The sequence below is a fragment of the Alligator sinensis genome, unplaced genomic scaffold (assembly GCF_000455745.1).
Source record: "Alligator sinensis unplaced genomic scaffold, ASM45574v1 scaffold570_1, whole genome shotgun sequence".
Classification (NCBI taxonomy): domain Eukaryota; kingdom Metazoa; phylum Chordata; order Crocodylia; family Alligatoridae; genus Alligator; species Alligator sinensis.
The window spans coordinates 2992312-2998532 of NW_005841997.1; the positions used below are offsets into that span (position 1 = coordinate 2992312).

The 6221-nt window shown below is 47.7% G+C and overlaps 1 protein-coding gene across 6 annotated transcripts in view; it reads left to right on the forward strand.

The window, feature by feature from the left end:
• The first annotated feature begins 5855 nt into the window (after positions 1 to 5855).
• Positions 5856 to 6221, forward strand: part of TANGO2 (transport and golgi organization 2 homolog) — a 79834-nt gene continuing 79468 nt past the window's right edge. For all 6 annotated transcript variants that reach the window (XM_006021546.3, XM_025201519.1, XM_025201520.1 and 3 more), the window contains exon 1: positions 5856 to 5939. The gene's annotated coding sequence lies outside the window, so the exon portion shown is untranslated. The remainder of the gene's footprint in view (positions 5940 to 6221) is intronic.

Sequence of the window (6221 nt, forward strand, 5' to 3'; positions counted from 1 at the left end):
TTTCATGGCTCTAGTTGTAGCTATCTGACAACTGCTTTCCCTTCCCGCCTTCTGGCCCAGCAAATGAAGCAGGACTATCATACAATCATAGAAAATTAGGGTTGGAGGGGCCCTCAGAAGGTCACCTAGCAATTCTAGTCCAACCTCCTGCCCAAAGCAGGACCAGCCCCAGCCAGATCATCCCAGCCAGGGCTTTGTCCAGCCAGGTCTTACAGACCTCTAAGGATGGAGCTTCCACCGCCTCTCTGGGTAATCTGTTCCAGTGTTTTACTGCCCTGCTAATGAGAAAGTTTTTTCTAATATCAAACCTAAACTTCCTTCGCTGCAACTTGAGCCCACTGCTCCTTGTTCTGTCATCTGCCACCACTGAGAACAGTCTAGCTCCATCCTCTTTGGAACTATAGGTGCTGAGTATGTGGGGGCCTGAGGATCCTGGCCCTTCTTGGGAAAAGGATAGGTTGACCACCCATCCCTAATTGGTCAAGGCAGTCCCAAAAAGGGAACACCAAGTCCCAGTCCCAGGCTGCATGACTCTGGGACAGCATTTGTCCCAGTTTCCTAGTATCATGCAGGGATCTGGGTTTTCTGTTCATTGTGGAAAAATGCAGGAAATAGCAGGTTTCCCATTGCAGGCTGGCAGAGTTTCAGCCTGCAAAGGGCTGCAGGGAGCAGGATGCAGGAGGTGCCATATGTATGTGTGTGCACACACACATGGACATGGCCAGGAATACAGCCCCAGGAAGCAATGGAGAGCAGCTCCCCCAGCTGCCTGCAGGTAAGTCAATGGGGGCAGGGAGGGTCATGCATTCCTGGGGGGGGGCATACAGGGAGGCACGAGCCCCCCAGATTTGTGTGTGGGGTGGGGGTGGATGTGGGTTGCCCACTGTGGCCTTGGGGGTCCTCACCCTGCTGTCCTCCCCCTGAAAGCCCCGCATGAGCCTTACCTCCATGGGAAAACACCCTTTGCCTGCCCAGCAGCAGCGGGGGCAGTGGTGTAGAGTTGTGTCAGTAGGCAGTCCACATCTGCCCCACCCCCCATGGGCTCTGTTTGGCTCTGCTGGAGGGGCGATCATTTTAGATGCCCCTCCAGCAAAAATAAAAGTCTGTGCCCATGTTTGGAACCCCTTCAGGTAGTTGAAGACTGCTATTAAATCCCCTCTCAATCTTCTCTTCTCCAGACTAAATAAGCCCAGTTCCCTCAGCCTTCCCTCGTAAATCATATTTCCCAGCCCCCTCACTATTGTCATTGCCCTCTGCTGGGCTCTCTCCAATTTGTCTACAGCCTTTCTGGAATGGGAGCGCCAAAACAGGACACAGTACTCCAGATGTGGCCTCACCACTGCTGAATAGAGGGGAATAATCACGTCCCTTGATTTGCTGGCAACACTCCTACTCATGCAGTCCAGTTTGTCGTTAGCCTTTTTGGCAACAAGGGCACTCTGTTGGTTCATATTGAGCTTATTGTCCCCTTTAACCCCCAGGTCCTTTTCTGCAGAGTTAGTTACAAAGCAGGCAGTTGCAGTTATAATGGACGTGCTAGTAAGGGGAGAATAATTACGTTACAGAGTAGACTGTGGGGCTGAAAAATGCTATGCACTTAAGCAGTTGGTGAACCTCACCCATATGCAAATAACTGGTGTTTGTTACTACGTAAGCAACAAATCCAAGCTGGCTTTGTGTTCTACAGTGAAAGAAATTATGCCTTTACCCAGAAGGCAGGTCAGTGGAGGCCACCATAGCCTCATGTTAATGATTCAAAATGTGAGTGCAGTATCTCTCCTGGCAAGTTATTTCAATGGATAATTTCCCCCAACCATTAGGAAACTGTAACTTCCTTCAAAGTTAAATTTACCTCATTTAAACTTCTAGCTACTGGATTTTGTTATTCCACTGTTAATAAGTCTGAACCTCTCCTACCCCACAGTAACTTGATCAACCTTCTCTTCACTAAGCCAAAGAAGATAAAATCTGGCTTGTTTTCCAGACCCTCTTTTGAACTATCTGCAGTATTTCCACATTTTTCTCCAAATGTGGACACTGTAACTGAGCACAAGACATTGCTGTGTATAGAAACAAGATCACTTCTCTCAAGGCCCCCTTTTTCCATCCAAGGATTAAAATAACTAATTCTCCCACCAACCATTGCAAAATGTGTCAGTAAAGATTTTATATCATGAACCAAATCACTGATAAAGTTACTAAACAGTGCTAGATGAAGAACTGACCCATAGAAACAGTTTTGGTCATTGATGTCTTCCCATTAACAGCTACATGGTGAATAAAACAGTGGTTAACCCCTTTTATTTGTACCCTGGCAGTTCCATAGGATGCAAGCATGCAATTATTTAGTCAAATTAAAAAAAAAAATCAGCATAAAAGTATCTTTTTGTTGTTGTTTTGTTTTAATCTAATGTTTATTTCTCTTTGGATTTTTTAGACTTTAAAGTCCTCTCAGGTCATATCTTCAAGCTTTTCACCAACTGCTAAGTTTCCTTTTTTATTTTGCTATTATTTTTCTCTTTTCTTGTAAAGTTTCTACTCACTATCACTACTCCGTTTATCAAATGTGTTCAAAACAAGCATAGGGTCACTGTCACTATGGGAGTGGACCAGTAATGGAAGTTATCTGCAGATCCATAAAAACCAGACCTTTGAGGGTGAACAGAGAACACTATAGGCAAAGAAAACAGAAGGGAGGGGTTAAATAGTCCACAAAATCTAGATCTAGATCTCCCAAAATATTGTTTAGTGGTCTGCTTTTGAGCCTCCTAAACAATGAAGTCTTAAAAGTGTCACAGTAGAATTAATCTGATTCTTCAGATGTATAGAAGATCTAACAAGCAAACTATGGCTTTTCAGTGAAAGCCAATAAAGTCTATGTTCTCAAGCTCACAGAGTTTCCCATTCCCCCTCCAGAGGCTGTATCTCCTGATGAAGATATGCAGAGCCTTAACATCTGAGATTTTTTTATGGATACAAAAAAAAAGAAGCATTTCTCATTTGGTCAAATACTTCCAGGAAGAAAGACCTAGATTCATAACTAAAGGACCACATTAGCACCTTACAGAACCCTATCTCTTTTTAAGGGGGTTCCACATTCAAATGATACCGGCAGTTTTCGACTTACAACATTTCGAGTTACAACATTCATAAATTGACACCCTATTTCAACTTTACAATGCCAGTTTCGACTTACAACACTTGATCCGATGCAATGCCATATCAGCGAACAAGTTCGCTGCATCACTCATCTCCCTGGAGAACATCTGTCCAAACTTCCTTGGACACTTTCTTTAAGAAAGCAGCCAAGACTCCTGAGAAGACTCCAGCCAAGAGCCCTTCAAAAAGTCCAGCAAAGTCGCCTCAAAGAAGTCCTTCCAAATCAATATGATTGCTATTTACAATATAAATGTATTAATGTAGCTATATCACTCATCTATAATTGATCAAGTACAAAATTCTGGGGTATTTTTGGTGAAAACAGGGTATCCGGCCTTGGTTCAGGAACCAGTCCCCCATTTATAACATTGTTACTTATAAGAAAATTGGTCCCGAGTTACAACGTTTCGACTTAAGACTCAGTTTTCAGGAACCAATTGTAAGCCCAAGTAACAGAAAAAACATAAGCAACATATCATAAAGTTAAACTCTCAAGTTTCCAAGGAACACAGTTGTTTCAAAATATATTTAAATCCTTTAAAAGTCCCATCCTTATTAAGCAATCCCGTTGTACAGGACCACCTTAACATACATCTGTATATTCTATTCCACCTTTATTGCAAATCCATCTCTGGTAAACAACCACTGTGGCTGGTCTCTTGAGTGATAGCTTATGACACATTTCACTGTACTCTAATCAACCACTCTAAAGCATTTCCTAATACATTTCTTCCTGATAGACTTCTGTTTAATGTCAAAATGATATGCTAGATCTCCCAAAAATGTGTTATAAACCCCAAAGGAATACAATAGCTGTTTCTAAACAGTAGTTCTTAAAGCTGCAAGGTGCTGAGTACTTCCCTTGAGGCACAGGCTGCTCTTACCTCCCCTCCTGAAAAGAACTATTAATGCATTAAACAAATCAGCTGCAGAATCATGTCATAGACTTGTCTAACTTACCTTATACTGAAGTTAGAAGAACTGTGTTAAGTAATGTTGTGGAAACTCAAAACTGAAATGTGCCTTTTATTTACATGTGTGCAGGCTGATGTTTTACTGTGTACATTGGCAAAACATCAACATGAGCAGTCTATCATCTTGCTTCAAACGTAATACAACAACAAACAGTTATGATACCTTGCTCTTAAATACACCACTTTTCATCAGCAGACCTCAAAAGCTTTCCTAAGAAGGTTAATATCATTATCCCCATTTTACAAATGAGGAAACTGAGTCATGGAGCAGGTAAGTGGCCTGAGGTTACTGAGTGGACTAGTGGTGAAGTGAGAACTAGACCTCAGGTTTCCCAGTTCCAGATTGGTTATCACATAGGTCCCAGTGCCTACTCATACTATGCTAGAAGCAATTTTTCTTTCATAGCATTTCATATAATAGATCTGTTTTCATACCTTGTACATACTGAGCTTGATTTATCCTCACAGATACTGAGGTTAGCCCCTGGAGAAGGCACTCAGGGTTTCTACCTTTCTATTAAAGGGCAGCTTTAATTTACAGCTGAGGCTCCATTGAAGCTGGCTGCTGCCACCCATGAAAAGCAGGCAGAACATAAGACTTCAAGATCTTTAAAAGCCGCGTGCAGTAAATTGCTTGAGTCGATATTTCAGGCTGGGAAGGGCAAAGGGCTGAGTTGACCCTGTCCAGATTCAGATCTGGAGTTCCAGGTAGACTGTTCGCAAGCTCAATTATCCGTGCTGGCCAACGCTGTGCTTGAGTCAGGGCAAAGGAGGCCTTGTCACATCTGCGTCCCTCTCTGTTCTTGGGCAAGCTGGTCTGCCCTGAAGTCACAGCAAGTTGAAGGCTCCTTTAGCTTACATCCGTGCCTACAGGACCTTTCTGGTAGCTGAAACTAAACTGGAGCATAAGCCCCTGCAACCACCTTCCCTGCACAGTGGCGTATGTGTGTGTGTGGGCTGGGAAGAGCTCTTTGCACCAACCAGCCTTCGTGCTGGGAGCAATTCCTTTGTGACCAAGTCTGGACAGCACCGTTGTGTGAAGGGGAGGTAATGGAATGGAAAATCAGGCCCCGAGTGCATCCAACCTGATGCTTATTAGACCTGAAACCTCCCTCCTCCTGTGCCAGATTAACCCTTGTCGGGTCCGGCTGGGAGGTGAAGCCTGCATGAGGAAGAAGCATCCGCAGCCCCAGAATGGTGCATGTGCCAGACACTCCCCCTGCCCCTGGAGCCCCCACAGTGGGTGGGGAGATGTGAGCCTATCCCCAGCCCCTTGGGATGACTCTCCCTCCTGTCCCTGGAGCCCCCACAGTGGGTGGGGAGATGTGAGCCTATCCCCAGCCCCTTGGGATGACTCTCCCTCCTGTCCCTGGAGCCCCCACAGTGGGTGGGGAGGTGTGGGCTTATCCCCAGCCTCTTGGGATGCCTCTCCCCCCTGCCCCTGGAGCCCCCACAGTGGGTGGGGAGGTGTGAGCCTACCCCCAGGCTCTTGGGCTGACTGGCCCAGCAGCCTGCAGGGAACGGGGCCAAGACCCAGCAGGCCTGACGGGGGAGCTGGAGACAGCAGCCATGTGGGGGGGCGGGGCGGGGCCACAGAACCGCGCAGCGGTGAGGGGAGGAGCCTCCGCTCGGAACGCCCATGGCAACCCTCTCGGAGTGACGCGGCAAGGGGCCAATCCGAGGCCGCGCCCACTTGTCCAATAGCAACGCGAGGAAGGCGCGGCCCGGGGGAGCCAATGGGGGGGGTTGTTGTTTTGAACGCGCAGCGCTCCCGGAAGTGGCCGTGGAGCTGGCGGCGGCTGCCCGGTAAGCGGTGCGGGGGGTTGGAAACTTGGGGAGGGGGCAGCACCCCCCGGGGAGACAGCCTCGGCGAAGGGCGGCGCGGGGTGGGGGCTCCCCTGCGAGGGGCGATGCGGGCTCAGGCGAGGAGGGAGGCGTGCGGGGGGGTCGCCGTGTCCCCAGGCGCAGGGGTCGGCGCAGGGCGCGAGGGGAAGCTGAGCACGCGGGGCGTCACTTTTCGCACCACGCCTTGCATGTGCCCGCCTGGGGCCTGGGGCTCGTGGCCGGCGGCAGCTGCTGCTGGGTTAG